We start from the raw sequence: 24082 nt of genomic DNA, 5'->3' as shown, positions 1-24082 counted from the left end.
CCCACAAAGCAAAAAAGTACTCTGGAAATCAGGAGAATTATAAGAAATGTTGTCAGAGATGAGATACAATACATTCATCATATAACTACTAAACTTAACAAGTTTTATTCTGGTTTCATATTTCTAGGTACCTCTGATTGACCCTTCCTATGGTGCCCTGACGCACGACGTAAGAATCACACTGCACCAGTTTTAGGTTCATTGTTCCAAGATGCAGACTCAAATAATAAAGCTGCTTTAGCTAGTGTTGGATTAGGGATGATGTCTCTAGTTTATCCTTTTTGTCCTGTATTGGCATACCCAACGAAGAGCTAGGGTACGCACTGCATTAGAAGGTGCAATTAGGAGGTTGTCACAAACGGCAACCTAGTGCACACTTCATCTTTGAACAGTTGTTGCTACAGTTCTTCTCACAAGTAAAATGAACTCCACAGTACTAGAGCTTCTAAATTAGCTCACATTCTTTCAAGATTTTTAATAAGAAAGGGTCAATGCCCAAGGAGAGAGAATTCAGTTTCCCCTGCCTCACACACCCATGGCTCTGCCTGAGCACCGGGCAGGAGGGGACAGGTCATCCTGGGTGCCAGTGGACACAGGTGGGCACATTGCTTCGTGGTTTCACGTTTTCATGGTTGTGACACCTCTTTCCTCCTTCCACGAGGAAGTCTGCTGAGCGGTTTGAACCCAGCCAGCCGGGGATCAACGTACTGGATTCACTTTAAATAACCTCATTTCCAGCTGCCTCCCTTCACTCCCGAGTTTGTTTCATGTACATAAATCCCTCGGGCTTCCGCAGAGGACGAAAGGCCTCGGAAAGAAGGCAAACCTCCTCATTTCAACAACTGTTAGCGCCCCTTGTTTGCGAGGAGTGGGCGGTGACAGAGCTGCGCGGCAGCCCGGGACGAGGCCAGACCCGTCCCATCCCTCCCTCCTTCCTTCCCTCCCTCCTCCTGCAGCACCCCTTGGCCGCTGCCCCCCGGTCCCCGGTGCACCCCAAGACCCCCGGGGCACCCCAGGGCCCGGCGGGGCACATGGAGCAGGCGCTGCAGGCTGTGGGCGGCCGCGGCCTCACGGCGCAGCGGGCGCCTGCGCTCACGGAGCCGGGGGGCGGTGGTTGAAGGGGGAGGCGGCGCCATCGCGCGTCCCCGCGGGCGGGCAGCGAGCCCGAGCCCTTCCCCTTCCCTTCCTTCCCTTCCCCTTCCCTTCCCCGGGCCGTCTCCCACCGCCTCCCCCTGCCCCGCGTCCCTCGCAGGGCGCCGGGCCGGCGCGGGGGGCTGCGAGCCGCGCAGGGAGGGAGGGAAGGAGGGGAGGGAGGCGGGGGAGGGAGCGGGGAAAGACAGAGAGAGGCTGAGCCAGCTCTTCATGCCACTGCAGGCAGCAGCAGCAGCAGGTAAAACCAGCCCCGGGGCGTCTGCTCCCCTTCACCCGCTTGCCCCCCTCCCCCCCGCAGGCAAAGCGTAGGCCCCCGCCGAGGCCTCTCCCGGGTTGCCGGTGCCGGCGGCCGGCGGCGGGCAGCAGCGGGGCCGGTGAGGCCTTGGCGCGGCGGGGCTGCCGCTGCTCCGCTCCGCTCGGCCCGGCTCGGCTCGGCCCGGCCCGGCTGCTGCTGCCCCCGGAGCGCCCAGGGCAGGTGCCGCCCGGCAGGGACCTCCGGAGGCACAGCCTCGTTTCTGGGAGGTGGAAGCAGGGAGGGAGGAGGAGGAGGAGGAGGAGGCAGAGTGGTCACAAGGCTTTCCCCTCCGGATCTTTTTATTTTTATTTTTTTAATTGGTGGTGGTGATGCTGGTGGCTGAGGAGGGGAGCTGAGGGTTGAGTGAGTTCTCTTCTTCCAGGCCTTGAGAAAGAGTTTGGAGAAGAAGGCAGGTTTCCCTCTGCTTTCCTGCCTCCAGAGACTCTTCCTCCTTGTTCCCACCTACCTGCCCCCGCCTGTGTTAACTGACCAGCGCACTGCCTTCAGAGTGACAGCTTCAGATCGAGTTTAGCTGTCACGTTTCAGATCTAGTTTTAACTGTCACGTTTCTTTTTCTTTAGGACACAGCAGTTCAGGTGGGGTAGTAAGTGTGGATCCCAGTGCAAGTGCTGCAGTTAGCACATTTTAACTCTTCGAGAGTTTTATACTCTCACATGGCTGTACTGTACCCATCCGTAGTGTAGTTGAGGTACATGTGCTAAGCATCCTGGAGGCTCTATGGTCTGCTTTTAAGGATCAGTTTTAAGGAATGTCCCATCATGTTGACATAACTTTGTTTTAGTGGTATATATAATTTTAAGTACTTAACAAACAACAAACGTGTTAGTTAATACGTGAAAGGTCCATGTTCCAAAATGTACTGGATTGGAATGTACTGGAATCAGGACTCAAGAATACTCTTCTAGTTCTGCCATACAGCTACACAGCATCCGTTCACCACTTTACTGTCAGTAATCCTGCTAACCCGCCTTTACAAAGTACTCTGAAGCTTGGTTGAAAAGCACTACATAAGAAAAGTATTTTTCATAGCAGTGAAACTTCATTGAAGTTGTGATTTGTCAGTTCTGTTTGCCACACTCTTAATTCAGCTACTTGCTGATAATGTCCTTGTGAAAATTAAGCCTTCCAAAATGTATCCCAAATAAATGTGGGCTGTTTGTTGGCATTGAAAACATTTAAAAAAAAAAAGAAAAAGTAGTAGTTAAATTAATGCTAGATCCCACCTCTCTCTTAATCATCGTCCGCTGTTAGCTTTGTAGCTTGCCAATTCAAACACCACAAGGCCTAGAACTGGGCAATAAGATCAGCGTATTGTTTATGGGCAATAATGATTTTTCACTTTTGAAGCCAATCCCTGTTTTGTAAAAATTGTCTGACTTAAATGTCATTGCGAATAACTAATTGTCAAACTTTTTTATTGAAATGTGTGGCCCATGCATGTCACACGTATGTATAATGGTAGCAATCACTGGACTTGTTACTCTTCATACTGTCAGGTTAAAAGAGAATTAAACACAGCCTGCCCCAAAGAAATAGTTGAGTTCTTAAACTCTTTGTACACTTTCATACTTGAAATTGGTAATTTCTTTTGGGCCAACAATGGGAACTAATCTTTGTGTGATTCATGCACCTACATTGTGAAGTTCAACTGATGACAAAGTATGAGAGCATGAGCAATTCCTCTCTACATATAAGTATATACTGGAAAGAAGGTGCATTTCCCCCCCTCCCCCTAGATTTTATGATGGCACCATAATTTGTAGAAATTGTAGATATGGTCAGCTCCTATGAAAACTGAACATACTAAGAGCATCCTTTTGTTAGTGACGTGAAGATCAAGGCTGTTCTCCAGCTTTGTGCATAGGAAGTGTGATGAAGTAGGGGCTTGTAATGGTAGCGTTCAGGGATTAATTAGACTGGTGGGATTCCTGTGTGTTTCACTCCATTTCACGTGAGAAAAGCACAAGCTTGGTTTTACACTAGTAGTTTGCAGTTTATGCTGCAGTGTTAGCAAAGCTCACTTGTCATGCGAAAATGGTTCTTATATCTTTATCTTTTCTTAAATACTGTGGTACCTGCAAGAGTGGCACTTACCTTTCAGCAGTATAAATGAAAACATTCCTCTCACATTTCTCCTTCCTTGTGTTACAGCACTGGGTTTACTTGAACGTTGTTCTTTTCTCTTTGCTTTGCTTTCAATAGCACTTGCGTCTTTTGGACTTTGCTACCTCAAATTAATGTGCAAGAAAAGTGGGATTTGGGGGAAATGTGTTACACGTACTCTGCCTGCCTATGGTTTACGCAAATATAGAGATCTTTGCTGTCTCTGGGTTATTGTTGCTATTATAAATTCATTTTTACTCCGGACGGGGTATATGCAAAGAACTGCTTTGCATTTCACCATGAAAGGAATTCTGTTGCTAAAGTCCTTTTAGAAAGTTTACTCTGTGCTCTGTCCTTAGGAGTTTTTATCTTAAACTGTTAGGTATGCTGCTGTAATTGGCAACAGCTGTTGCTGAGAATTGTGGAGGATAGACAGTTTCGGAGATAATCAGCTCCTAGTCCATTTGAGGCTTTGTTGATTAGCACGTGTAAGAGAATTTTGGATCAGGAGCCGGTGATGACTGCAGAGTGCAAATGTGGTATGGTATGTAAACTGCTTGGCTTAGCCTCTACGCTGCTCTCTAGTAAATAAGCTATAAGTTGTGTGTGTTCTTCTAAGCCCAGTAACGTGCCCAAAGCAGGCCACTCTGTAGCCCATAAAAGCACAGATATTTGGCTGAGTTGTGCACTAAGAGGAAGAGGGTTGTGAAACACGATAGGATTTGTTTGTCCGTGTTGGATATATCAGTGAGGCTTAAACTCTGTTTTTTGACCCCCAAAAGAATGGGCATAGTTGTAGCCATTTCCAGTTTGGGGGAAAGCTGCTACTGTATTCTGTGTTTTGCTTGACAACGTTTTTATTAGTTAACCGGGTGTCAGTGTGTGTTTGTTTGTTTGTTTCTGATATTGCAGTGTGGCCAAGTACTTTATAAAATGAATTTGAAAATGATGCAGAATTTGAAGTCCCTGTCATGTTGGATAGCATTATAATGGGATAAATCTTACTATTTTTATTGATGTTGAATAGAAAAAAGAATGATTTGAATCTGACGGGAAATCTGCGTGTGACAGTTGTTGAGGAGAAATAGTTGACTGTATTTACACTCTGAGAGCTGGAATAAGAAGCGAGAGCCACGCTAGAGCAGTTCTTCAAACTGCATCCAGACCTTGGAGATGAACACACTGCATTTAGCAATCCATGTGGGTAAAGGTTGATGGATTACTAAACAGAGGAGAAATAGGTATTTTGCTTCTGTTAAAGCTAGATGTGAGTTTCTCAAAGGACTGAAGTCATAAGATGACCTGAAATCTAGTTGGAAATAGTTTGAAAATAATAGGAGGAATCATATGTTAAAACTGAGTGCAGTGCAAAGAGGCAGTATCCCCGTATCCTGTGCTGTAGTTAAAAAAAAAAAAAAATACTTCTGTGCTATTAAAGTTGAGGGGCTTTTTGTTCTGTTAATGGGTCGGGAAATCTTTATTTTAGGTCTATTAAAGAACATTATTACCACACTACTAATTAATCTAGTTATGCGAAAAGTTGATGCATTTGAATTGCGTGTAGTACCGTACCGTGTCCTGTAGTGCTGCATTGGAGCGGGGATCAAATCTGTCTTCATATGTGAACGTTTCACCTTAAATGTTTCAGCATCAGTTTTAGTCTGAGTGAGTTTTTCTCGCCGAACTTACAGTTGGCTAAGCTGTTTAAAAGTGTATCAAGATACTGAGAATCTACCATTTACTTCTCTGGATGACTTGTTTCAGTGATTCATCTTTTCCACTATTTAAAAATAAGGCATGCAATTATTGTTTGAATACATTTGAATGCATCTGTCTTTCACTGGTTCTTGTTATCTTGTCTGAATTCTCTATCGTGCCAGGCTGCCTTAAAAAACTTGATTTGTCCCTTTGACACAGTGTTTTCATTCCTCTCTGTGGTGGCAGCCCCTAGCATTTAAAGACAGATCTAGATTTAAAAATACCTAGTTTTTAAAGAGGATCAACAGATCACAGATTACTGGGCTGACCTGACTGCTCCAGGGCTCTGGGATAAGTTTAACAAGTATGCTGATTTGAAATGTTTGTCTCACAATGTTTTTTAACATCTGATCTGGAACATCTGTTTAACAAATGAGTTGGAAAGAAAATCAATATAATGTGATACAATTATACCATTTTGAATCTTTCCAGCTATAGAAGGAAAGTATTTATTGGCTATTTTTGATCGTTCTGCATGATTTTTAACACTTCTGCCACCTCTGTCTAGTCATGGGCCTATGCTGTTGTTGAGGGTGTTCATTCCTAACGTTGTCGGCTGTGTCGCACAGGGATGTTTTACGTCTCTCAGTTTTTACACTTCATAAATCTAATTTATGTTGATGGTGATCCAGCCTCCCCTTTTCTGTATTGTTCATCTTGCTTTATTTCCCTTATGCTTGCTTCTTTTTTTTTTTTTTCAGAAACATCAGCATTTGAACAACTAGTATGAGTTTTAGCCAAAATTGCCCTTTTTGTTAGCTGTAAAACTGACCATAGATAAAAACCATCTTAAGGATGGCTTCGGTTTTCACGCTTTTCTCAGATTTTTCCTCCCGATCAATTTTGTTCCTAACTTTTGTTTTCAGCTTCAGAAATCTTGAAACCTCAGCACTACAAGCGTGTACGTGCATGAGATGTTTGTTTAGGGAGGTTTCAGTGATTTCTGTCTGTCTGTGTAATCAGATCGCTATCAGTGGTTCTTAGACTATTCACAGTTCCCAGTCCAGTGATTTATTCATTTTAGCCATTATCATGGGATGTGTGATAACTTCCCTGTGCTGGTTACAGTGAGTAATGTTACAAAACTGTTGCTAACAGGTTTTAAAAACTGATGGTTTGCCTGCTGGCTGCTTAAGATCCTGGGATATTTGGTTTCATTATTGAAGACTTGAGTTTGACATCCTTCTTCTTTCACATTACAGATAGGTGCTAAGGGGAAAACACCTCCTGCTCTGTCCTTTGAGCCGAGGGTCTGTAACAGACCCTGCTTGCATCACCTGCTGAGCTGTCGTATTTAACCCTTAGACCCACACGTAGTCGGTACACCTTGGTAGGAATTACCAGGCAATGAATGTCCGAACTATGTTTCTTGAGACCTAGATTGTGCGTGCTTGACAGTAAGTGCTATTTTTGTTTAATCTCTAGCTTTTCCACAACTGGACTTCTGGCTTTTCTTTGTGTTGGGAAGGAGTACAGATGTCTGATGTGTATTGAGATTGGAATTGAATTTCAAGGTGGGGAACTTGTTAAAAGTTTTAAAGAATCTTTCTAGAACTGTAGAGGTATGGTTTTGGCATTTAGACTTTGCTCTGAGGTTAGCGTAGTAACTTGGGTAAGGTGAATTGTCAGCTGGGCCATTGTTTTTATCACTGCCAACAGCAGGTTCTTTAAAAGAAGTTAGGAGAAAATCCCAGTTGTGGAATAATCCCCACACCAAGGAGCTCTTCAAATTTGTGTCACTTTGTAATGGTTTATGGTGCTGATCTTGAGTTTTCTTCCACGTGGTGTTTTCTAGGTGAGTGTTTTCTTTATCCTTGGAAATATGTAATCTTTTTGCAAGTTTTACAATGCTGTATTTATAATCTAGCTTCTCACTGTCATGCTCTTCACTCGTTTGAATTGAGAAGAGTAACTTGAAGCTCAGCAGTTATTTGAGCAGCGCTGATGATTTTCTTATCTACTGTGCTTTAGATGCATCAGCAACAAACTTAATTAGCCAACACGCTGCCTGTTTACTTACATTTTTTTTAACTTTGTCAATCTCATACACTGCTGATGAATATGAATTTATTCTGGGTCCTGAAATTTTCCATTAGCACTGGTGGAGGTGACCAGTGGCTCCTGCATCCCATATGTTGTGGATAGATGCACTCTTTTTCCAGCTTTTTTTTTCCTCCTGCCATTGTTCGTAGGAAGGCAACATCCGTATCTGGTTGATGGGCTGTCTGCATTTTACTGCTTGGACCGTGGTTTGTTGCAGAGTTGAGAACTGTTGCTCTGTTTTCTGATTTTTCTGCAACAGATTCTCTTTCAAAATTGTGATGATTTTTCTTTCTTCTTACATCTGTGCTTTAAAAGGGGTTGTCAGTGTTCCCACTGTCCTTTTCAGATGTAAGTTTAGCCGCTTTTAAAAGTAAAGGCTTTAAAGACTTATGGTATATTTCACGTTTATTTCACAGTCATTTTCATATCAGCATCCTTGCTGCACTGTAAATGTGAACAAGAGGATCCAATGTCTAGGTGGTACTTTGATTTCTTGTACCTTCTTGACTAAACTTTATCTAGAGTATTCATGTTTAACGTAGTAGTTTGGCAGAGCCTTTCATCTATAGAAGAAATGACACTAATCATTGTCAGTGAGAGGGAAGCGACTTTCTCAAGGCCAAAAAGCACCTCAAAGGGGAAGCTCCAGTTAGAACACAGGTTATAGGATATCCTATCGCAGACAGTTCAGGAGGAAGCTGCAAAGTAATAAATCACGTAATTTAAGTGAGGTTGCCAAATCGTGGAAATAAAAAGATGACTTAAATAGTAAAGACATATTAAATACTGGGCTATGTAAAAGACATTCGAGAAGTACAGTGAAAGACTAGATATAAGGAGAGTAGTACTGATAACTACAGGAAGAATACAAGCAAATCTTTAGTAATATACTTCTCTGAATTTAAATCCACTGGGTTATTTGATAATTGTGCTGGGGGATAATGGAGTTATTAGTTTCTGTAGTGAGAAGGGTGGCTTTCAGCTGATACTGATGTTTGTTCTGCATGTCCTGCTTCCTGTAAAACTTTGCTGTACTTTCCGAACAGTGGCTTGGAAATGTGCAGCATATACAGCTGGTGTTTCATTTGGAACCATGTATATATATGTATATTTAAAAAAAAAAAAGGAGAGCTTTGCTTGGCTTTCAGTTATTCATGAGTCCGCAGCGGTGCTTCCTCTTTTAGGCCTGACTCATTTTTAATGTACATCATTTGCACGTATGCCTATGGCACCAATAAATACACACAATTTGGAGAAAAGTTAATAAATCCAAATACTCTTGTCCGTGCAATTCTTTATATATATATGTGTGTATGTTTGTGTATTTTTTGTAGACTGATGGACAAAGCTGTTGCTGTTTGTGATGATGCCTTTCAGCGTTCATTGTACAGCACACTCTGTGTGTGTAATGCAGTAAGCCGTCTAGAATAACAGACCAAAGATTTGATCATCTTTGATTTTAATTGCAGATTGATGAAAATGTACAGCAGATAATATTTACAAGATTCTTTCCTTTTGAAGTTTGCACATATCGGGACTCCTGTAAATTTCATTTCCGTAGCTGTTTGAGAGAACCGAGGGTGAGGGTGTGTAGAGGAAAGGGCAACAAGCAAGCAGGAAGCTGGTGACTTCCTATATGCAGAGGAAACTTCTGTCCAAATCAGTGGAAAAGTTTCTTCTGAACACATCAGTGTTGTTATATGTTTATTTTGCACAAGACAAACAAACAGACAAAAAGCATTTTAGATTGCCAGAGTATGTGTATTACTGTTAGGACTTGTTGAACTTTTTTCAAATGTGCTTTTCAAAGAAGGCAGCCAGCTACAAGAAATGAGAACATTTTATAATTGAGGGTAAACATCACCTTTTTGTTTGTGAACTGACTTCACAATTTTCTGTGAAATGACCCCTCAAATTTTATGTTGGCTCTTTGTTTATTAAGATTTAAATAAGTTTATTTTGGACAGTTCTGCTTTGAAATTAAAAATTCTTTTCTATCTAGCATTTCTGAAAAATCCAGCAAACCAAATTACCATTTTCGTGTAAAGTAGTATAAATATTTTACTCTTGCAACTTAAGTGTCCTTTTATTCCACAAGACTCCCTTCTGTAGTCAGGATGGATTTCACCTAGTGCTGCTTTGCTTTTTGAATTTGTGCAGTGCTTCCAACTGTTAATACACTGTCCATGGGTCTTGATTTGCAGACTGCTTGGTTCAGGTGCAGGGTGACAGTTGGGGCTTGACTGCAGGTCAGGGAATGGCAACGAGGCTTAAGGGTCAGATGAAATGAGACATGTATGGGGCAGGCTACACCTTTTCCATTTCCAGCTGCTGGCCAGCCATTTGTGTGTCGTACTATAAATGTAGCTTTTTTGAAACTGTGTGTGGACCCAAGCAGTTTGCTGGTTGCTTTTGTCTCCTGCCTTTGATCGGTGATGTTTGTTGATTTTACACACCTATAGGATAAAATGTCAAACTTCTGTTTGCAGAGAAAGAAAAACTGTTTTGTGCGCAGTACTGACTTCTGTCTGAGTTTTGTCTTGAGCCTTAAGCATGTTATCAGGGTGAAGTGCGGGGCGTTCTGTATCTGAGAAGAATTGAAAACATATATTGGAGAGGTAGGTGTCAATATTACTTTTTAAAAAACATATCTGACGATGACATCAGGTATATACTTGATACAGGCATGCTGCCTTTACCCACAAATGCAGAATCCATTTATCTGGGGGTTCAGTGCTTATGAAACCAAGTGGGGAAGAGTCAAGACCAGTAGCAGCTGTTACCGCTGGACATAGCTCCACTTCGACGTTTTGCACAACTGAGGTGGGTTGGGGTACGTACACAGAAAGAGCAACTGGCGCTATCAGCTGTTGGAAATCCAGCTGGGGTGCTGTGTTACTTGCATAGCCCTCCTGTGCATTCTGCAGTGTCAGTGATTGCAGAAAGTACTGTTTTGCATCTAGTATGTTCCCTTTTTTTCTCTCATCTTCAGGGAGTTTAGAGGAAGTGTCAAAGTTTTTGTATATTAGAAGAAAGCTGTGTGACTTTGCCTATAAGTCAGCGTTCAAAACTGCCATATGCTGGGAATTAGAGCACACTGTCGCTTTCTCATAGCTGTTGGGTGAGACTAGGTTTTCACGTTAGTTTACAGGAATAGCATATGATCAGTCATTGTTATAATTTCCACTGTGAGTAATTTTATCTGAGGGCAAATGTAGGCTGGGTGAACATCATTTTACACCATGTAACAATTTACCCAGTTTGGAATAAAAGTTTGTTGATAAGACTCGTTATAATTTTCGTAGGTTGACTGGAGTGCTTCATTCTCTAGAGGTGCTGTTACTTATCGCTTAGTCCAAGAGCATCCTAACACAGGTAGTCTTTTGCTAGTATTTCTACACAGTGTTTCCATTAAGACTCGGGATAATCTTCTCACAAATTCTGTTAAGCTCGGAAGATTCAGACTTGCACAATCCCCTTCCAGAAGTAATGGATCAATCTAGCTCAAACCACATAAACTGGAGAAAGAAGAATGGAAGGGTAGGAAGGGGGTACCTAGGGCTCTTAAACCTGTGGGTTTAAGAGGAAAGCCTTCAACATAAAGCTCATAGACAGGGATTGAATAGCATTGTAAGCATCTTTCTAACTTTTTTTTTGCCTTTTCACATGAAACATTTCTTTCAGATCCCTCTCACCTGTTTCTCTGCAGTCTCACTGCACTAATGCTTGCAGCCGTTGACTTTCCTGACAGTACAAGAACCTAGCATACTTGTAAGATTCCACCTTCTGAAAAACGAAGAAAATCAAACCCAACAAAACAGACAGCATGTCATGAATACTTGCTGGCCATTATTATTTTCTCTTTTATTTATGACAGTGTATGTCTCTTAGCACTTTGTGATTTTTTGTGGGTATCAAGATCCTCTGCTTCTGTGTTTGCAAGTGATGAGTAGGTCCAACTGCAACAGAAGTAATGGTAAGGTAGTGTTGTAGGTTAACCACAGTAGGCAGCTAAGCACCACACAGCTGCTTACAAGAAAGGAAATGTGGGCAAGGAAGAACAAATATACTGCTCGTAAAGGTACAGTCTTAGATACTGAGGCAGATTGTATCGAATAACTGCATTTTTGGGAATAATGGAAGAAATAGACTTTTAACTGAGGTCTTCCTGGACTATTGTAAGATGCTATGCGATGATAAAGATGCGAACAAAAAGAATAATGTAAAATGGCTGATGAGAGACATGATCAGTAAAGATGGCGTGCAGTTACTGAAGACTTTGGCAACCAGTAAGATGAGTATTTTCGTGGTTGCACACTGAACAGATTCATTGGGAGGTAAGCTGGATTGTAGGGGTGTGTGGGGAGTATGATAATTTTAGGTGTGTAGGCAGGTTGAATCTTACCAATATAATTCTTGTTTAAAAGCATGAACAAGGCTTCAGATGAGATCTGAGTATATTTGACGATGAAGAGGAGTTGAGGAAGATCACCTCCTCATTTTGAACCTGTGTGATGAAGATGGTGCCAAGGTGTATGTGATACTGAGCGAGGAAATAGCAGTCAAGGATTTCTCATTTTTCTCAAATGTTCAGTTTGCACAAGAAAGAAAAATCTCTTCAGTAGTACGTAATCTTAAGTTGACATTGTTTCTGATGTTCTTTTCACTGTCTGTACTTTCCCTTCTTAAAAAAAGGGCTCTCGTTTCAAGCAATGCTCTGGATTGCTAGTATTATATTTCCACTCATGCTTCTCAGTCAGACAACTTCTATAATTATTTTTTAGATTAACTTCAGAGTAAATGAAGGTTGGGTAGCAGTTTTGTTTTTTCAACATGATAGAATTTAGTTTTCAAAGTCCTGAGCTAGTTTGCAATGATTTCATCATTGAAAAGTATCGGGAACTGACAGCAGTAAATTAACTGCCAGTTGACTTGAGACTAATTCCTGTCTGTAGTTAGGAATTTTGCTTGGTGAAATGTTACGGTTATGCCAATTTTATTGTTGTTCATTTTGCTTAGCTTTAAAGGATCCAAAACAAGTGTCAAAGCCAGAAATCTGTTCTAGCAGCCAGTAATGGGTTTCTAATGATTCAGTGCTGTGTCTGTTTGCAGCATCTACTGGGGGTACTGTGGCTTTCTGTGTAGTCCCTTTTGATATGCTAACCTCTTACTTGTAACTCTTGAGCTGCATTTTTGCACTTTCCCTGTCTTGACAGAATGTTTCAAAATATTTCTACTTCTATTTGATATTTGCCTTTTCTGAGGCTGAAGCTATGTTTTGCTGTCAATTCCGCTCAAAACCTGTGCTGCCATTATGGTATATTGACTTGAAGACACAAGTAAAGGGTGGCAGACAGTGAAATGGAATTGAAATGCAAGCAGACCTTCTAATCACATATACATGTAAACAAATGGAAAAATGTTTAATGATGTCTGTCATCTTGCATAGGTAGAAGACACAGGGAGAAGATCTCTCCACCCTGGACATTTGCTTCGATCCCCTCCTGTCAGAGCTCAAGCCTTGCCATCCAGCCTCTTTGTCTTTCTGAAGCGGACTGTCTTACAGGCAGAGCTCAAAGTTCAACACCTTGGTGTAAACCCTGTCATCTCTGACACGTGGTCATGGACTTCACAGGATGATGCAGGGGTATTCCTGCATCCATGAGCATATATGTTACAATAGTGTTCGAAGGACTGGTAATTTTATTAATACTATGAGGAAAACAAACAAACAAAAACCAAACCTTACCCAAACTCCATCTATCCTCAGCCAACCTGGTCTCTGGAGGAGAATTTCACTGTGGCCTCACTAAGAAAAGGTATCTGGCATCAGGTCTGGAATAGCTGCCCCTTGTTAGCAACTCAGTTGCACCTTGGTGGTGGAATGGCAGAGATCCATCTTCTCAGGGTCTAGAGGGAATGACTGTGGTGAGGTGAGATTAAAGCTGTGCTTTAATTTTTATGCCCAATTAAACTTTCATTTGAAATGCCCTTGTGCAATAACAGGGTGGGCTGGGGGAGTGACTGGTGACCACAAGGGTTTTCTCAATCTCTGCTGCCTTATAAACCTTGTCAAGTTGCACCAAGTGACATTTGACAGGCAGTGTAAAAAGGAAATGTCTGTCGCCAAAAGTAAGCAAATAAAACCCAGCGCTGTACTAAACGTTGAATGGCTATATCTGAATGGTTAGAGTCTGCTGACTGGGTGCAATGGAAGTCTGAGGTAATCACCTCTGCATTTCTTAAAACATTTTTTTTTTGTTTTGTTTTGCTGAATGTCCTCTCATCATGTACAACTCTTTAGTTGAATTCTCTTTTCTTCTCTGATTTTTCTTCTTACACATCTGATCCTCACAATTTTTTGTGTTCTCTAAGGCTTGTATGAAGCCAAGTGGTAAGGATTTTTTTAACTAAGAAAGACAAGAAAGACTCTATTTGGTCTTTAGTTGAAAAGTTTGTGCACAGTATCTTTGAGCCTTCAGCAGTTGTGGACGATGACATATATGCTTGTGTCACCAAGTCTGTCTTGGTTCTGACGTTCGTGAAATGAGGTCTTGAAGTATCACCCATTCCCTTAATTCTGTAATGAATGAAAAAGTGAGGTAATTTTTTTTAAATTTACATCTCTTCAACTCTTTCATTATGCTATGGGAGGTACAGGGAGATTGTTGGTGTCTAGTCAATGTAAAAGGTGCTGTGAATATGCATGAAGTATTTCGGAATTTTGATTGGGTGCATGAGCCTTTAATATACACATAGTATTTTAAACAAAGTATGTCTTTGCTTTCAATGAATCTTGACCCTAAGAGTGTACCCAGAGCATTCTGACCAGAAAACAGTTGCCATTCCTGGAACGGTATCAGAATGTGCAAAAATAGGAGGGGGGAAAAAGTGAGAATAACTATTCTGTGATAACTCACTAGAGGGGCTTTCTTCTCCACACTTGTAGTGCTGACTTAGTCTGCCTAACATGAGAAATACCTGATGGACCGCATTTACGAAAGGCCATTTGGTCAGCATTGCTAGCCTCAGTGACTGATTTGTGCATAAAGACAATGTTATGGCAGATGGACTTTTATTAGAGCAAGTGAAGTGGTTCATTCTCAGAGTCAGACCACGAGAGCACAACAAAGTTTTGAAATATGCAGGAGTAAAAGTAAATTAGACTCAGATTTATTAAGAACTTCTACTCTTCTTTAGTTTTAGTTCTTTAGCTCACTCACTTGATGTGGTTTACAGTCAGTGAACTGAGGATTTTTGTTCTAGGATTCTCTAGTCCAGCATCTGGAATAAAGGAGGACAAATGGCTAACCAGGGTTATTGAGTGGTGACCCGGTCTAATAAGTAAACATACAACCTTGGTAAACCATCAGGTAAACCAAGCTAAACCTTGGATGATGTAATCTTCATGATATCTTGTGTGCCTAGAAAATCCAACTGGAGCAGGCTTCTTCTGAAGTTGAGGATCATGTGAAATTTGTATTCATAGTGCATCTCTTTTGATCCTGGAGGTAATACCTCATAATCAAAAAAGTTAAAGAACATTAAGATTGCACTGTCTAAGCTGATGTATTTTATATTAGTAAAAGTACAGGAGATTGGGAAGTACACTGTATAAAACTCACATGGGCATTATTCCTGCTGTTTATGTTTGACTTGGCTTCATGTTTAGATTTTGAGCTTTAACTGATTTAATTATTTAATCTATCTTCTTTTTGTAATAAGTGTTACACTCTTTGTGGAAATTTAAGGTTCAAATGAAATGAATATTTGTAATCCTAAGCACTCTGGACAGGTAGCCCATAAATACTAAATAAAATAATGCCCTTTCTTTCTGGCCAGCATATAATTTCGTGAAATTAGTTTATTCTGAAGTATTGTATGTGTAACTGTACGATACGGAAAACAGCTCTAACAATAGTAGGGAGAATTTCTTCAGTACAGTTTATGTTTTAAAACATAGTTCATGACCTCACAGTATATATTCTTTGGCTTTTTCTAGAATTTTAGAGGATTTCTGTTGTCGTGTGTTGCTGTTCTGAAGGCATTTGTCACTGTTAAGGAAATTAATTGATCTGATGGGCCAGAGGAAGTATCTTTTGTTTGCCCATGTTTTTGCTGTATGTCAAACAATACACTTCTGGGTGCCTGCTGCTGAGTTAGCACTTAGTTCCCAAAGTCAAATGTTGAAGTCCTAGGCTTCTGGCAGCTTAACGTTTGTTCTGGGAAACAAAATTGGTCAGTACCCATGAAATTCAGGAGCAGCTTCTCTGTTGACTTATCTGATAGAAGAATCTGCAGCTAAACAAACTTGAACTGAACAATATAATTATAAGCAAGGTAAATTTACTGGAGGTGAGAGGTGGGAAGAAGAGGGTATGCACCAGTCAGTTAAGTTCAACTTTTGTCTGTCCGTTGTTCGTACCTCTGTTTCTATTCATTATTTTTTTTCTGCTGTTACTTTTCTGTATTGGTTATGATGCCTGCAGCATGCCCACATTACTTCACCTGATCTGGGTTAAAATTTTATTTCAAATAAGGTCTTATCTAAATAGTAAGCATTGAATCTGTTTTTTAATGAGTAGCAGCGGAAAGCTTATAAATACACTGTAAAATTACACTGTAAGATTACACTGTAAGGGGTTTAGTTAATGTAGGTTTTTTTTCTTCTTAAACTATTGTTTTGAATTGTTAATGAGGTAAGGATAGGCAGAATTACGTAGGCCAGTAGAGGCAACGCTGAGAATCAGGAGTTGGGAAGGATAAATAAGGATAACTTTTAAACAGAAAATATGTATGTTTTTAACTACCTTTATTTTGAGTTAAGACCATAAAATCATGTATGTTAATCCTGTGTTAGTCTTTCAATGGATGAGTTTTAGATCCAGATCTGTGTCAAGTCTTGAAAGTAGCACTCCGATTTCCATGGGAATAATAACTATGGATACCTTGGAGTTCAGCTAATGAACAAATTTGAACAATTGTTCAAATTAGATAGTGGAAGAAAAAATTAGTGAAAAGTTGGTTAAAGCTTTACATTACCTATTTAATAAGTCTTGGTCCTGGAATTTAGGTGACAGTAGGAAAAATAAGATAAGTCAGGAAAACCAGGCTTATGGTTGTTTTGGACCTGGGTCATAGACATCTGCCTTGCTAAAGCAAGTGTGATTAAAAATCCCAAAAGCTTACGACATCAAAAAATTCATTGTGTGAAAAAAGCTCAAGGTTTCCTTATTGTTGGCTGCGGTTCTGTGTTTGGCTTTGAAGAAACTGACTTGTTTTATAGTTTTAGTCAAAGATCAACACAATCATTTGAGCCTTGACTTTCTCTTCCATGCATCTGACAGTGCCTGCGGCGTTTTCTTCTGTCAGACTTTTGTTGTTTAAGATCAACTGTTTGGCTCCCTGACACTGTAATGAGGAGTAAACAAGCCCTATTTCTTTGAGGCAATTTGTAGTACGTTTCCAGTGGATTCTGAATTTAACAGTATTGGTTTAATAGTTATTAAATCATATAGCTTTAGTGAGCTTCGTTGCTCTACTTGTAGTTGCACTGGGGGAAAATGAGTATCACAGCCCCGTATGGGGGAGTACGTTTTCACACCAGATAATACCAGCTTCTGCCCTCTGCTGTTACCTCTCTGCTTTCTTTAGGATACTGCCTCCTTTGTCCTCCTCATCCATTTGACAACTCCTTTATAGTCACTATATTTTGGATGTTCTGCTGGGCCTATTTTTGCTGATAAGAGTGTTAGGTAGTTGCAGGTTCCCATGTACTTTGAATTAAACATTAATAAAGAAAGGGTTGGTAGATCTCTTACTCCATACACCCATCTCTTCTCTGCTTTCACCACCCTCCCAAGAATATTTGTACTTAATTTTTTTTCTTTTGCTCAACCTTTAGCCTGGTGGTTTCCTAATTTTCCTATCCATCAACATGTGTTACCACATTCTTATTCAGAGGCATTTGTTCTTATACATGGGGCTTAAAAATATGTGTCCATCACACATATGGTATAGGTACCCAGCAAGGTTTAGAGGACAGGATGTTGCTGAGAAGCCTAGGTTTAAATTTCACATAACGTCTGTGATTAGAGAACATTACAGTGGTGAGAATAGAGAACATAACAATGGATTCCCTTAAGAGTCAACATCTAGGGGAATTGATCCTGTCTAGCAGGTATATAAACATCTGAAGCCTTCTACATCAGTGATGTTAAAAAGAAGACAGGATCCTGTGTCTTCAAGAACCTTTAATACAAAAAGTTTTGTTGTTGTTGTTTTTTAAGTTCTATTGGTTTCTCTTCTATGTTCTAATCAAACAAGCTTTGTTTTCACTTGCTTCTCAGTAAACGATTTCGAGTCACCAAGTAATCTATTGTGCATTGATGACATTTTCAGCAGGTCTGGAAGTGAAAAGAATTGAAGGAAAGTTATGTTGGCATACATTTGAGGAAATTTGCCTCTTGTATTCCAAATTGAATGTGGAGTAAGTTGAAGCATTATTTCCATGATTTTTCAGTGCTTTCACAGTCGTTAAATAATGTTGAAATCTGTTGTTAACAAGTGAAATGACATTCAGATAAGAGCATAGGTTACCTGCCTGCTTAGGGCAGTTCTGGATACCCTTCACTTGGGTTTTGTTGTTAAATTTGTACAAGAAAGTAAACTATTTAAGATGAGGAAAATATGAACGTTCTTCCATACCTCCCAAGATTAATATATTGGAGTGAATCTTGGGTAAATCAGCAGTGTATGTTCCTTGACTGAGGTTCTGTGAACAATTCCATGCTGACATACACTTTCCACTCAATGATCAAAAGATAAGGTAGGAAAAAAATCTCAGATGGTTTGGAAACACGAAATTGCCAAAACTCTTGCAGGACTGAAGAAAGGTGCCATTGCTAAGGACTCTTTTTTTTCTTTAGCTACTACCTGAGGGGCTAGAGCACTCCCATGGGTCATGGAAAACCAGATTCAATAAAGTCCTTCTTGCCACAGAGAACTAACTGTCTTGTACCCCCTAGACTACTGCTGGAAATTTGGGGTATGATATGCTTGTCTGTCCTGTCTAATACAGTTTTCTGTTGCAGAAATGAGAAATTCACTGAGGCTAAAAATGGAATACAAGGAACCCACATGCTGGGTGATTATCTTGATCATCACCGGAAAGAATAAAGCTCAGTGTTTCCCTGACAATGCACATTTGATACAACGTGAAGCAGAGACAAGAGTGAGAGAGCAAATGGCTGCTCTCAAGCAGTGAAGGGACTGGTTCCTCCACGTTATGTGAATCCTCAAACCACATATACCTTAGTGCAAGGGGTGCTCTTTGATTGCAAGCTGCTTTTATAGATTGAATAACAAGTATCGTGGTCATGGCCAAATGTCGATCAAACTGTAGAGTAACAAAAGCTGCATTCCTGTGGTAATAGTAACTATAGGAAAGTGTCATACATAGTTCATTAAACAGTTTGGTTAATAATTAACCAAGGTAAAGGAAAAATGCATCTTATATATTTAGTTGAATTAGCATTAAAATGTATTGGTATGGATATATTTTGTTAATCATCAATTACTAAAAGTAGCTCTGTATTCACAGAAGGTTCTGTATGCGAAACAGTGAGGGTCCTGACGTAGAGGTGACACAATGAAAGGAGTTTTTATTTAGTTGGAAAAAGTTATTTTGTTGGTTTCAACTCTTATGGGAGCCCGGAATACCTAATCTGTAATGCCTAAAGAAGAAAAAATAACAGCTTTTTCTTCCCTGTATAGAAATCACATGCACAGGTGCTGGTCTCTGAAGGTTTTCACCCACCTTAAATCCAACATGTGGAGTCTCTTTCCTCTTTTAGTAAAAGAACATACATTCTTTTGAATCTGATTCCATTAATGAATTACTAGACTTGGCTCAATCTTTGTCATATTACAGTTAGAGAAGAGGTGAGTGCAGTACTGTTCCATCATGTAAAATACTCATTTACCTAAGTGATTTGTTTATTTAAAGTGAAGTAAACAGTGAATGTGTACAAAATACATCAACTGAGTCTTTGTCTAAAACAACAGAATGTGAATTTTTGAATTTTCAAACTTAATTCAAAGATGTAATTTAATACAGGCATAATGTTTTTGTTAACTCAGTAGTTAATATCTTAATAATATTAATTCTGTATTCCTTCAAGTACTTTATATAGCACAGTGTATTGCTATGTAACATACTAATAAGGATTGCTATTAGTGGTCATTATCTTCTGCATATTCTGAAATCTTTACAGTCATCTTTTCCAATGTCCTTTGTGTTGAGATAGTGTTAAAACAAACAAACAAAAAAAAAAAAACCACCACTGATTTAGGTAACTTGTCTTCTGAGAGATAATATGACAGACTTTTAGAGAAATGATGCCAGTATTTAAATTTCTTCTGGTTGAATCTTTCCTGCTTGTTCTACTGTCTTGTAGTATGTTGGCAAAATTACAGTGTTTTGAATGATTCATTCTTTTTTTTTTTTTCATGCAATGCAATACCGTAGAAGGTATTTATTGACCTTCTAATTTGTTTGAGTAACTTTTAGGACATAGCAATTTCTGATGTGTACTTCTGTGTTTTGCAGACTAGGTGTTTCTGTCCTCTCATGTTTAATGGTGATTTTTAGTGATTTTTACTTCACTAACAACATATTTTACTGTAAATCTAATGATCTGCTTGCAGGTTTAAGAATTTTTTTTAAAAAGGGTTACCAGTCTCACTCTAGTGGATAAACCAACTTCTTTTGTACATTACTTCCTAACATAGGTGGCTATTTTATTGATGAATATGGAAAAAATGTATAGTCCAGTGCTTTGTTCCATTCCTCTAATTTATGACACCAGTAATAATGGATGATGAATGAGATATCCAAAACATTAATAAATTATCTTAAGAGGTATACTAAATCAAAGAGGAGGAGACTAAGAAATAATCTTATATAATGCCTCCAAGAAAAGTAAGTTAATTCCAGAGTCGTTTATTCAGCGATATGCAAAAACCCAGATAAATTTGTTGAAATTGAACTGCTATAGTTAGGATGATGTTCATACAACTCAGCATTGCAAATGTGCTATTCTTGACGTTTAGATCTCTAGCTTCAGGTGGCAAGCAATGGAAAATGCACAGAATAAAATCAACATTTAAACTTAAATATTAAAGAATGAGTTTAAGCATGTTTAAAATAAAACCCAGCAATTTTGTTCTGCGTTGGTGATGCTTATATCCTCTTCCCTAAATTAATCTATCCACTAACACAGTTGAAATTTGCAGCACTTTTGTGCTGTGGTTTGCATTCACTAACTTGACTCTGTGTGAAATGCTTACTTGTTCTACGAGAAGCTGCACACCCTTTTTCTTTTTTCTGTTTATTAGCATTGAAGTTTCTTTTTCTCCAGTTGCATGCCACAAGTAATAGTTCTTCCAGTGACACTGGCTGTCTCCTAAGTAGTCTGTGCATGTCAGAAGACTTTTGGCTGCTCACACAGTATTTATGTGTCACTTTGCTGTAGGCAAGGAGTATCAAGGTGTAGCGGGTCAGTTTTATGCGAGCAAAGTATTGTTATTCTTATTAATCTGTTTTTTATTAACGTTAGTAAGTGCAGTGAAATTTAGCCATTATTGTAAAAATGCAGTGAGGTGTAGTGTCACTGGTGTTGGTAGAAATAAAACATTATGGAGGTTGTGTAAGGGTTTCCATTTCATAGACCGGCAATTTTGAGAGTCTATAAATACGGGTTTTGGCTGGTTTAAGTTGATGCCTGTGTGCGCTTAGATTATTATATTAGATTATATTGTCAACACCACAAACAATGGTTCTTTCCTCCTCCTTCTGTTCTCCTTTTTAGTATTTTTTTTCCATGCCTTGCACCTTCACCATGGTTTGCATGGCCATATGGTACTGATGCATCTTATAAATTATATATTTCTTCTTTGTTGGGGTTATACGAGTTATGAAATGGTTACAGGTTTTTGGTATGGAGTTGACTAAATATCATAAAGGCTGTGTTTTCTACATCGATGACAATTGAAAGTCCTTATCCTTGATGATTTCTAAGCAAATTGGAGCACCTTTGGATGCAGATAGCTAAAGCCTGGGAAAAGTGGTAATCAAATGTAGGGGCATCCAGGGTAGTCTCCTGGTGGAGTTGTACCAAATCTGTGAGACAATTGACATTCATTGGTATTTCTACCATGAAGAAAGGCTGAGAGAGCTGGGGATGTTCAGCCTAAAGAAGAGAAGGCTCCGGGGTTACCTCATTGCAGCTTTTCAGTACTTAAAGGGAGCTTATAAAAAAGATGGAGAGCAACTTTTTGCTCAGTCACATCATGACAGGACAAGGGGGAATGGCTTTAAACTAAAAGTGGGGAAATTTAGGTTAGAGGCTAGGAGGAAATTCTTCATTCAGAAGGTGGTGAGGCACTGGCACAGGTTGTCCAGAGAAGCTGTGGATGCCCCATCCCTGGAGGTGTTCAAGGCCAGGTTTCGTGAGGCCGTGAACATCCTGATCTGGTGGGTGACATTCCTGCGTGTGGCAGGGGGCTGGAACCAGATGATCTTTAAGGTCCCTTCCAATCCAAGCCATTCTATGATTCAGATGAGATTTTTTTCCTCTTGCAAACAGCTTCTTGATGCTCAGCCATAAAGCGGGTTGTATCTGTTTCGAGTTCATGTAGATCTTCATTTTTTACCTTTTTGTTTCTTTACCTTGCTTTTAAGAGCCTTGATATTTTGATCAAATTCAATATTTTTTAGTCCAGTTCTATAAAATATTGTTGTATTTTTTTCTAAACAGTAGCATCTGATAAATGTTTTGCTCTTCTAAGAACTGAAATCATAAATAATAATGGTTATAAAATATGTTCAACCAGCATGCTAACACCCAACCTCAGTTTCTTGCATCTTCTTCAAGAGGAAGATGGAAAGTGATGATTTGACATCCCAAGTTTCCAAGGGCTTGAAATCCCTTGGCCTAAAATATGGTCTTATGCTAAAACGAGTACTGTTTTTGTAGTTGCACTAAATTTATCCACCTAGTTGTGTTAAACTTACTCTCCATTTACATGCTTATTTCCTACTTGTAGAATAATGCATATTAAAAATAGTGCATAAAAACATCCTACTGTGCAACAGGGCCAGTAGGAAATGGTTTCCTATAGTTCATTGATCTCTATTCCATTTCTTTGGCTAAGATTATACAGTGACAGTTGGATGTCACTTGTGTAGAGCCTCTGGATTTTTTTTCCCCAGTTCCCCTTTTCTTGATCCCCTTGAGAGTTTCAGTGATCCAAACTGCCTGTAGTGGTCTGGATGGTGGCATGCTATCACTGAACTAATAATGACCTCTGTTTGGCTTCCATTTGAACATTTTCTAGGTACGTTATTTTCTCATTTTCCCTCATTTCCCAGAATGCATTTGATTGCTCTTCTTTCTACCCATGGCCTTAATTTAACCTCTAACCCTGGAATTTATCATAATCTCAGTTCTTTATGTAAAAGTTGTCATCAGAAGCTGTCACCAGTTTGCTTTATACTTCGTTTCCTCCTGTTTTTTATTAAATACACTGAATAGTTAAGTCAGTGCTGCTTCTAATCATTGAGCCTTTTTATGATGAGCAATTAACATACTTTTTTTTCAAACAATAAGTTGTAAACAACAGGATTTTACTATTTCTTATTTTTCCCCCTTAATCCAAGTTCTGGCATTCTGGCATCTTGTGAAAATATTGGTATTAATTATAACTTAAATGAATATGCTGCGTTTGTGAGTCAGACTAGGACTGCTTTGGCTCAGGCAGCCCATCCTTACACAGTTGTTAAATTTTCCTTGTTTTCCTCTGTAGCTGATATGACCAGATTTGTAATTTTTAACACTGTCAGTTTAAAGAAAAGCAGTGGACACTAATCATTTTTGGAAACTAGGAATTACATCTATTTCTAAGTTTATTAGATCTTTACACAAGATGTATATATATCTAAGAGATTTTAATTTCAGTGTATTTGTCATAGCTTTTATTTCCTGCTGTTTTATTCTGGTCATTTATATTGAAGTTTCACATATAACTTTAAGATCTTTGCTTCACCTTTCTGTTTATTGTAAGGTCTACCTTGTCTACAAGTGTAAACTTTGTAGCCAGTCTTCAAGGTGGAGGATATCTTCTAGTACTGGATTGTACAAAAATAATCCAGGGGCTTTCTGCTTTGATATCTGTAGGGGTATAACTGGGAGAGTGGTTAGGGTAGGATGGATTTCAGCTTTCTGCAGACCCCTAAACATTTTCATTATGTTGAGCATGAAATCAAGGTCCTTTTAACACCAAGAAGGTGTTTCCCAATAAGAGAAAGACTGAAGATAATTTATTTGCATTATCAGCATTTGCCGCAACACCAGACCTGAGATTAAGGAAAATAGCCATTAAGAAAGCAACAGAATCCTATCATATATTTAATACCTATCTCATTATTTTCAGGCTGTAATTAAGAAATTAATTTCTTTTAAAAATCAGAAATGTTCATTATACGGTATTTTGGCGGTTAATGTGCTTGTTCATGACCACAGCTTTAGGTTTCTTCTGTCAGTGAGACCATAGCAGGAACTTGAATCAGCATTATATATCTGAGGTGAATGCTATAATGTGTCAATGCTGCTTTTTGTGTTCTGGAGAATGTATCTCAGAATAGATAAA

At 39.5% G+C, this 24082-nt stretch overlaps 1 protein-coding gene across 4 annotated transcripts in view; it reads left to right on the top strand.

Moving 5' to 3' along the window:
• The first annotated feature begins 1300 nt into the window (after nucleotides 1-1300).
• Nucleotides 1301-24082, top strand: part of TBC1D5 (TBC1 domain family member 5) — a 323220-nt gene continuing 300438 nt past the window's right edge. For all 4 annotated transcript variants that reach the window (XM_035556416.2, XM_050708888.1, XM_050708886.1 and 1 more), the window contains exon 1: nucleotides 1301-1390. The gene's annotated coding sequence lies outside the window, so the exon portion shown is untranslated. The remainder of the gene's footprint in view (nucleotides 1391-24082) is intronic.

Source organism: Cygnus atratus, chromosome 2 (assembly GCF_013377495.2).
Source record: "Cygnus atratus isolate AKBS03 ecotype Queensland, Australia chromosome 2, CAtr_DNAZoo_HiC_assembly, whole genome shotgun sequence".
NCBI lineage: Eukaryota > Metazoa > Chordata > Aves > Anseriformes > Anatidae > Cygnus > Cygnus atratus.
The sequence above is the reverse complement of the archived record's forward strand: the minus strand, read 5'-3'. Positions and strand labels throughout refer to the sequence as shown.